General features: G+C 38.3%; 1 non-coding gene across 1 annotated transcript; it reads left to right on the top strand.

Moving 5' to 3' along the window:
• Window positions 1-9,337: 9,337 nt before the first annotated feature.
• Window positions 9,338-9,444, top strand: LOC142167633 (small nucleolar RNA R71). The gene has a single exon (XR_012697723.1). It is a non-coding gene; the product is annotated as a small nucleolar RNA R71 (small nucleolar RNA).
• Window positions 9,445-10,208: the final 764 nt, after the last annotated feature.

Here is a 10,208-nt window from a genome sequence, read left to right on the forward strand (position 1 = left end):
CTAGGTAAGAAACTTACCTCTTTCCGGAACACAATCAACATTTCAACACGGATTTTTCTTAGAGCCAGCTTCCAAACCAATCAAATCTAACCAAATATCATTCAAACAATTCTAAACAAGCTTTAGAAATTATAACGACCGGCCGCTCATTTTGAGTTCTAACATGTCGTTCGGTAGTTTGAGGTCTTGAGTAGCTTTACTTTATATATTATGACTTGCACGTGTGGTTGGTTCCGGTTTTCGAAGAGTTCGGAGTTGATTTGGAAGAATAATTCTCAATTCGAAAGTTTTAAGTTGGAAGAGTTGACCAAGGTTTGACTTTTGAATAAATGACCTCGGACTCGGGATTTAAAGGTTCCAATAGGTTCGTATGATAATTTTGGATTTCAGCGTATATTCGGATCGAGTTTCGGGCTGACCAGGAGCATTTCAACCAGGAGCATTTCAGCGACTTATTATGGAAAGTTGGTATTTTAAAGATTTTAGAATTTCCTAAGTTTGATTTGAAGTGGACTTTGGTGTTATTGATGTCTATTTAGGACTCCGGGAATTGGAATAGGTTCGTATTGTGTTTTTTGACTTGTACATAGAATTTGGCGTCATTTTAGAATGTTTGAGTATGATTCAAATGCGTTCGGCGAAGTTTGAATAATTTAAAAGTTAAGAGGAGATTTAGATCATCGATTCATGATTTTGATGTTATTTGTGGTATTCGAGCCTTTGGATAAGTTTGGATGAGGTATTTGAACTTGTTGGTGTGATTGGACAGGGTACCGGGGGCCTCAGGTGCGTTTCGGGAATGTTTCAGATCATTTCTCCATGTTTTGATGCTGCTGTTGTTGGTGTCTGGTGTTGTTCTTTGAGAACGCGAAGGGATGCACGTGTTTGCGAAGAAGGAATTTTGGTTGCTGGAAGTTTGTGCTTCGCGTTCATGATTGTGGTCTCGCATTTGCAAAGGTATGGACAACAAAGTTACACTTTTGCGATGCCAACTTCTCGTTCGCGCTGAAGAAGCGGGGCCTGGGGGACTTAGCCTTCGCGTTCGCGAAGTTGTGGCCGCATTAGCGATGGGACTACATGGTAAAGCTTCACATTCACGAGCCCGTTCTCGCCTTCACATAGAATATTCGGGGAGAAGAAGCTGAGTGTGCTTTGTGAATGTGAGGCACTTGCCACATTCGCGAAGAAGGGGCGTCATGGCAGAATATAAGTTTGCAAAATCGGGAATTTCTCATTTCATCTCATTTTTCTCTCTTGGAGCCGATTTTGGGGCGATTTTGGAGAGCTATTTCATCCACCTGTTGGGGGCTAAGTGTTTCTAAACCACTCTTGATTATAATTCATGAACATATATGGATTTTAACATGAAAATTTGGTAGAAATTGTGGGATTTTGAAAGAAGCCTAGAATTGGTAATCTTGGATTTTGACCACAAAATTGAGCATGAAATTAGGAATAAATTACATATTTGAGTTTGTGATATTATGGGTAATGTTTATCTTCGAAAATATTCGAAATTCGGGCACATGGGCCCGTGGGTTGACTTTGTTGACTTTTCGAGTGAAGTTAAAAAATTGTTATAAATTAATAAATTACGAGTATTGGAGTATATTTTGATTGGTATGCACGTTGTTTGAAAAGTTTCAGATTGTTTGGCATTGGTTTGAGAGGCGTTGGAGCCGGTTATCGGGTTTCGAAGCAAGGTAAGTTTCCTGTCTAACCTTGTGAGGGGAAAACTACCCCGTAGGTACTATATTTATTATGTGCTACTGGTAATGGGAGTTACGTATGGACGAAGTGACGAGTGTCCGTATGTAGCTAAAATTGTGATTATGTCCGGGTAGACTTAGGACTTTATCATGTAATATTTATATACCTGAATTCAACTTGTTAGTGTAATTACCTAAAATTTATAAATGAAATCTGATTAGGGATCATGTTAGGTTGAACCTCATTAGCTTGAGTTGATTGGCGGGATATTTGATTGTTGGTAAAAGTAATGCTTACTTTGTGTTCCTGTTCTGTATTGCAAATACTTGGCCTGTGATTCGATAAGTTTCTTCCCTTCCTAGGAAACGGGCTGAATTCCTCGGTAGTATATTTGAGATGCATCCATGGATCGGGCCGTACGACCTCGACAGTGTATGCACGCGACTATTATGGATCAGGCCGTATGACCTCGACAGTGTATGTACACGACTATTATGGATCAGGCCGTACGACCTCAGCATAACTCGTGCATAATATCGCTAGGAGTCCGAATATTTATGAGATCTCCCTTTTGATTGAGACATGAAATTTACATGATATTCCTTATCTGTTTGAGGTAGTGCCTGATATTCATTATTTGTTGAGATAGCACTTGATATTTCTTATCTGTTGAGATAGTATATGATAATCGAGAAATTCACATAGACATTATGTTGGAGAATTATGATAGTTACAGTTCTTACCTCATTACCGTTATGTTCTATATCTATTTATAATTTATTTTACTGATGTATCAAAATACTAGTAAATGTTGATATCAACCCCTCGTTACTAATTCTCCGGAGTTAGGCTAGATACTTACTGGGTACACATTGATTTATATACTCATGCTACACTTCTGCACTGATTGTGCAGGTTGGTGGTCATTTGGGTGAATGAGCGCAACTGTTGAGGGGACTTTATAGTGAGCTACATTCCATATTACGATCCGCAACACATGGAGTCTCCATCATATTCATTTACATTGACCTGTCAATTTTTACATTCCAGACATATATTATATTAGTATTGCATTTTCTAGTATATGCTCATGTACTTGTGACATCGAGTTTTGGGAGTTTCTAGTAGATGTTATAGTTCTACTTAATATTGTCACCATTTCCTTTTCATGTTTAAATAATGTTTTGTATCACCATGGTTTTATCCACATTGATTTTCTTTACTTAATAAAACTCATGATTTCAAAAGTAATAAAATAAATAATTAAGTTGATAGTTCACCGTTGGCTTGCTTAACGGCGATGTTGAGCGCTATCTCGACCTATAGTGGGAATTGGGTCGTGAAACAGCTTAGTATCAGAGCTTTAGGTTCACTTGGGTCTCACGAGTCATGAGCAAGTTTAATAGAGTCTTGCAGATTAGTACAGAGATGTCTGTACTTATCTTCGAGAGGCTACAAGGCTATTAGGAGAACTTCCCTTCTCGGTTTCCTCGTCGTGCGATTTGATTTCATTGAAGATTATATCTTCATTTCCTTACTACTCATTCTTATACGATGTTGAGCGTTTGTTATTAAATGAGCATCGAGGAGTTGTTGTGGTGCTGCAGATGTGGTGCAAGATATTTTTCCCTGTGTATGCGGGCAGACTATTATCGTCGCCTGTGGAGGGGTCTTATGTTATTTCAGCCCAATGCTAACGTTGTCCATGGTCTCGAGGCTATACACAGTTTATTGTGATGTTCATGCGTTGTTATCGCGCGATGCTGGTATAAATGGTAGGGTGCCTTTTTATACGTCGTGAGAGTGATTGACTCGAAAGGAGGATTATTCGTTTCATGGTTTAGATATTCGACATTTAATTCCAGTGGCGGAGAGGCAATTGGACTATGGATGTTCAGGCTTTGGTTGACGGAGTAGCGATACTAGACATTTTCAAACTTGGTGGAATTCTTATTTGTGATTTGGTATCGTCTTCCTTGTTTGAACGCATTAAGGCTTGTCAGTACGATGGTCTTCATTTGTTTGCCTTTGGGGGATGATGTTGTGAAATGGTATCTAAAAAGCGATTATCGGGGTGACAATGTGTTGCGATTTCGGAGTCGAATTGGTGTTTCCAATGTTGATGGTTCGAGGGAGATGATCCTTGAGAAGGCTTAGAGTTGATAGAATTATATTTGTTCGGGTGCTACGGAGATGGATCGTGATGTGGGGCAGAATTACTGGTGGCGGAAGATTGGGCATTATTGGATATATTGTGGTGGTTGAATTATTAGTAGGTCAAGTACGAGCAGCAGAGATCGAGTAGTTCGCTTTGGTAGGAGGCTTAATCAAAGTGGGAGTGGGAGCGTATTGTATGGATTTCTTGGCAGGGTAGCCAGTTGCTTTGAGAAAGTTTCATATGATTTGGGTCATGATGGGCATAAGACTAAGTCTATGTATTTTGTTTGAGATGGTGGCTTCTCTACTTAGGAAGTTTGAATATGACAGAAAAGAGTCTGCTTGGAATGAAGAGGGATAGAAATGCTTGATTGTTATTGATTATGCCCTTAGTTGATGCTAATGGGATGAACAGACTATTATAGCTGGCAGATGATTGTGGACCTAAGAGAATTAACTGATTTCATAATGAATGTGGTTATAGCTATGCCGTTGGAGTTTGTCGGTATGAGGTTACATAGGTGAGCTATCTCCTATGGGAAGGTTAGGGTTGCATGACTTCTGATGAAGTTCCTATAAAGAGTTCTGCCTTTTATCTAATGGGATGCATGTGCTGCAATGTGAGCTTGGATCACTTGAAGAAGATGGTACGACTGTCAGGAGGTTGAGTGTGCAATTGTGGCTGATAATTCGGGATGTGTTATAATTAGTGCAATAAGGACTTATGAGAAATTTTGGTTGAGCAACAATGCGAGATCATGGTAACTGAGAAGGAGAAGTCATTGTGGGTCCTTGATTTAAGTGATTATGGCTTAAAGCCAAGTGGGGGAGTGACGAGATCAGAACACACACTAAAATTATGCTCGCTAATCAAATACAGTATAGTATAATATCGTATCCACATGGATTGGATTTAAACAATATTCTTGTAGTTTCTAACTTGATTGCTATCCAAGATGATCAACAATTGAGATTTCTATGATTTCTAACTACAATTAATTAAGTTTTAAAAGCTATTGAGTAATGAAAATCGCAACAAAGGTAAGAAAGGAAGTTATCAATGAGAGAAAATAGGGGTTGCTAGTATAGGTGCAAGATAATTGTTTGGGATCTAACTTTAGATAATTCACTTCTAATGTTCAAGTGAGTCTCTCGAATTCATTCAATTATTAGTTCAAACGTTAGGCAAAACTTCTCTCTCGATTAAGTATTAACCTTACAAGATGAACCAATTTAAGCACGTGAAGATATGCAAGAATACATAATGGATTGGTCTTTAGGAAAACCTCTTTCGATTATTCTCCTAACTAGGATTAATCAATGATTCAACTAGCCTCTTTCGATTACTAAGAAGAATTAATAAACTCAACCAATAATATAATGCAAAGATATCAGAAGTTATGTCTATCTCGATTACATGAACTAGTGAATATAGATACAACAATTAAATCATCCAAAATGCTTCAATACATAAAAACTAGTGTTATAATCCACAAACAATCATCAATACACCAAATCCATCAAACCCTAAAGAGAACTATTCCATAGATATGGAGCAATTCATCACAATTAACGTAAAAATAGAGAAAAACATAAATTCAATCCAAACTCTTGTCTTGAGTAAGGAAGGAATGATGAAATCCTTGTGCTCGTGTTCTTCCAACTCCTCCTTAGCCTCATTAGGTCGAATATGTGTCAAAAGTACTGAAAATTATATTTTTCCATGTATTTATACCAAGTAGGGTCGGGCCTAGACGAAATCACCTTCTCCTAGCTGAAATTGGATTTTCACTCTGTAAAACGTGCACAGGCGCACCACATGGGGCGACACGCCATGCAGGGCATTAATGGGGAAATTCAGAGAGCTAATTCTGATAGGCAGCAGAGAATTGCATAGACGTGCCGCCCCACGCACATTGACAGTGAGGATTCCTTAGAGTACGAATTTTTCTTGCGTTTTGACATCCAGACTTGGTCCTCGACCTTCGAAAATGATCCCGACTTAATCCCTTAACACAAGATTACCTCGAGCAATCAAACTACACTTCATATAGACACGACCTTTTTAGACAACTCTCATAACTCATCATACCAAGAATATTTAAAACAGATTAAGCACTATACCGTAACATCCTAGCCTCAAGATTTTACTCAAAAGTACCTTGCAATTTTTTTATAACCCGCTTACTTATTCTAACACAGAGGTCAAGCATTACCTTTCCTTCATGAATCAAGTGCCCTCACACACAATAGAGAGTAGTTCCACACACAATAAAATTGTAGAACAATTTGGAACTCAAGATAGAAAGAATTCACTCACTCTTAGAAACAATATTCATATGCCACAAAAGATGTACCATATGCTTGCCCGTAGTGTACTACTCTACTAATTGAGCTCATTCAGTCAAGGATCAAGTAGAACTTCATTTGGTTGTAATGTAGGCTGCATGATGGGTATGATATATTTTGATATAAGAGTGACTATACCTCTCTAAGCACTTTAATACATACATTTCATTGTTCAAAACCCCACACTTAAGTTAAACCATAACTCCACCTTCACATCAATATAAATCAACTCCCTACTTCATTAAGCACACATACATTAAGAGTTACCACTATCAAGGAATATTTTTCACAATCATACACTTATTTTTACTTTTTCAATTCAAGTGGCTTTTACTTTTTCAATACAGTGCACCTTTCTCCTTATTTCATTAGTTTCACTCAAAAGCCAAACCAACCACCCCACACTTCAACTTTTACAAAGTTCATAACAAATTCAAGTGCTCATGAGAGGTAAAGGGTTCAAATAGATGGTCAATTCAAACAAATGGTTAAAACTTGTAATGTGGTTGCTAAAGAAACAGGATTACATGCTCAACGGGGTTAACTACGATACATAACAATTAGGTAGGTAAAAACTTATAACTGACTCAACAAAGAAATGCCTATATCCCTTCCAAGACTGAATAAAACTAATATCTCGCTTTGTAAACACACATATGGCAAGTTATAGACATCAAATGCAATGCACAAAATAACACAAGACCTCACACCCACATGGCACATAACTCACTCAAGATTGGATTATCAAGACACTCTAGTCAAAACAGTTAAGCAAAGTTAAGATCATACACTTTAAGGTACTTGTACAAGAGTCAAGAACTGAGCCTAAGAGTCACAACTAAAGTATTCACTATTCTCAAGGTATAATAAAGTTAAGAGATATTGCTTTAAATTCAAATCACAGCACAAGGTTTCCTACTACTAATAAAAATAAAAACTAACTACACCCAGTTCAAACAAAATCCTTGGAAAAGAACCGCGACACTAAGAAAACCTAAAGGGGAATTATTATACTACCTAACGAAAGAAAATCTTTTTGTCTTTTTCTTTTGACTTTAATCCGTTAAGAAACCCGTCGAATGATATCCATCGTCGGGAAAAATCGAAAATTTTCAAATTTTTATGTTTTTTTCCAATTTTTTTTGTCTCTAACTACTAAAAAAATAAACAAAAACTAATATACATCATACATACAACATATTCCCCATCCCACACTTTAAGTTGTGGCATGTCCCCATGACACATAATTAAAAAGCATAAGGTAAGGAAAACATTCCTAAACATCTAGTCGGGGTCTGAGTCGAAGTCGGGCTCCATTCCCCACGCTGGAACCAATGCACACATCCATGCAGACAACTTCTTCTCAGCCTTTTTGGGGTACACCCCACAATTATCTTTCTCGCTCACTGCGACCTTCTCTTTTGAGCCCTTCACTTTCCACTCAACACTTGTAGCTGGTTTTTCTTTTTGCACCCCATTGTCTCCATCCATCTCGAAAGTCACAGTCTTCTCACCTACTCTAAGCATGAGTTTCCTCTCGTGTATATTCAATATTGCTCTACCCGTTGCTAAGAATGGTCTTCCTAGGATGAGGGGGACCTTCTTGTTTTCCTCCATTTTCACCACTATATAATCCACAGGAAATACAAACTTATCTACCCGAATTAACACATCTTCCACTATCCCCTCGAGTATAAAAGTCGTTTGGTCCGCCATCTGCAAAGATATTGGCATTGACCTTATCTCTCCAATCTCCTTCTCCAGTTTCCTGTAAATAGATAGAGGCATTAAGTTAATTGAGGTACCAGAATCACATAACGATTTATCAAAATTAATAGAGCCTAAAAAGCAAGGTATAGTAAAACTCCTTGGATTTTCACACTTTTGTGGGAGTTTGTTTTGCAATATCACGCTGCAATGATCTGTGAGCTTCACCACCAAGGTCTCTTCTATATTTCTCTTATTTGTAAGGATCTCCTTAAAGAATTTGGCATAAGCAGGCATTTGTGAGAGAACTTCTGTGAATGGTAAGTTCACATGAACCTATTTTAGCACATCCAGAAATTTCTCAAACTCTTGTCCAGCTTTTCTCTACATAACTTTTGAGGGAAAGGTAAAGCAGACATATGTTTGCTCTCCTCAGGTTCCTCCCTTCTTGATTTTTCTTCCTTCTTCTTCTTCTTCTTCTTCTTCTTCTTCTTCTTCTTCTTCTTCTTCTTCTTCTTCTTCTTCTTCTTCTTCTTCTTCTCCTCAGTTTTCATCGAGCCTTTCTATTCTTGTCATCATCAATTTTCAGCTGCTCCCCCTTTCTTTTGCAAGTATCACATCTTTCTTGATCGGAGTGGGATCTTTCAACACTTTCCCACTTCTCAAGGTCACAATATTCACTGTTTCTTTAGGATTTCTCTCAGTATCAGCTGGAAGTGTTTCTGGAGCCCTCTCAGATAATATTGTTGTAATCTGTCCCACTTGTCTCTCCAGGTTTTGAAAACCAGCGCCCAATTCTTTGATAGCTACTCTATGGACGTCCAACCTATCATCTGTCTTGATAATGAAGGCCTTCATTAAATCCTCTAGACCAGGCTGAATGGGCCGTTGGGGCTGAAATTGTTGCCTCTACTAATTTTGGTATGCTAGAGCTCCTTGTCCCTACGGTCTAGAGTTATTTTATTGCCAAGCATTCGCAGTACCTCTAGGTGAACTTCATGAAAAATCAGGGTGCCTGTGACCCGTTACATTGAAATTGTAGTTCCCCACAATATTTACTTCCTTAGTTGAGGCTTGACACTCATGAGTAGGGTGTCATTTTTCACATATATCACAATCTGTGTGAGGCTCATTTTGTATCGGGGCTAAGGTCAGCTTCTATATTTCTTTAGCCATAGCATCAAGCTGTACCTGTATAGATGTATTAGCATCAACCCAGTGAATTCCAGTCAATCTTCTTCTTTCAACACTCTGAGAGGACAACTGATTTGCATCTTCAGATAACTCATCAAGAATTATAACTATCTCATCTGGAGTCTTCTTCATCAAAGGGCCTCCAGCTGTATTTCTCAATGTTCTACGTGACGCCGATGTCAATCCATCCCAAAAGTCCTGGAGTTGCATCCATAGTTCAATTTTTCTATGTTGACACTTTCTAACAATCTCTTTAAACCTCTCCCATGCTTCAAAAATAGTTTCAGTATCCTTCTGGCAGAAGTTATAGATTTCCCTTCTAAACTTTCCCGTCTTAGCTGAGGACAAATATTTATCAAGGAATTTTCTGGTTATCTCCTCCAAAGTTCTAGTTGATCCCGTGGGCAAGCTTCGAAGCCACTGCTTTGCATTATCTTTAAGAGAAAAGGAGAATGCCCTTAAGTACACTGCATCTTGTGACACACTATTGTATTGAAAGGCATTCATAATTTCCTCGAAGTCCATTAGATGTGTGTTTGGATCTTCGTTTGGCTTCCTTCTGAAGACACAACAATTCTGAAGGTTTGAAGCAACACTTGCTTCAACTCAAAATTGTTTGCTGCAATTGGAGGTGGTCTAACACTTAATAATCCTTGATTTTAGACCGGTCTAACATAATTGCCAAGTGGTCTCCCAGGCATAGGAGCTATATTTTCGAACTGATCTGCAACCAATGGTTGATTTTGAGCAATTCTATGACCCCCTCTTCTTCGTAGATAATCTGTGCATCTCTAATAACTGCTTCCTCAGCATTCCATGTAGCTTGATCTCTTTGTTGGTCTGCTTCTCTCACAGCCAAATCTACATTATCCTCACCGTTTCCAGCCATAAGTTCTTTGGTTAAGGATTGCCCAACATTTCTGATGTCTTGGTGAGATTTCTTTCCTTCCTTAACTGTCGCAGTTGTTTTTCAATTTCTGGCTCGTATGGTAGTACTTCCTTCGTAGAAGTTCGAGTCATGCGCCAATCTTAACATGTAACCTGCGCACAATCAAAGAACACCAAACGTAAAAAGACAAAAATAAAATAAA

The sequence above is a fragment of the Nicotiana tabacum genome, chromosome 12 (assembly GCF_000715075.1).
Source record: "Nicotiana tabacum cultivar K326 chromosome 12, ASM71507v2, whole genome shotgun sequence".
NCBI classification, from domain to species: domain Eukaryota; kingdom Viridiplantae; phylum Streptophyta; class Magnoliopsida; order Solanales; family Solanaceae; genus Nicotiana; species Nicotiana tabacum.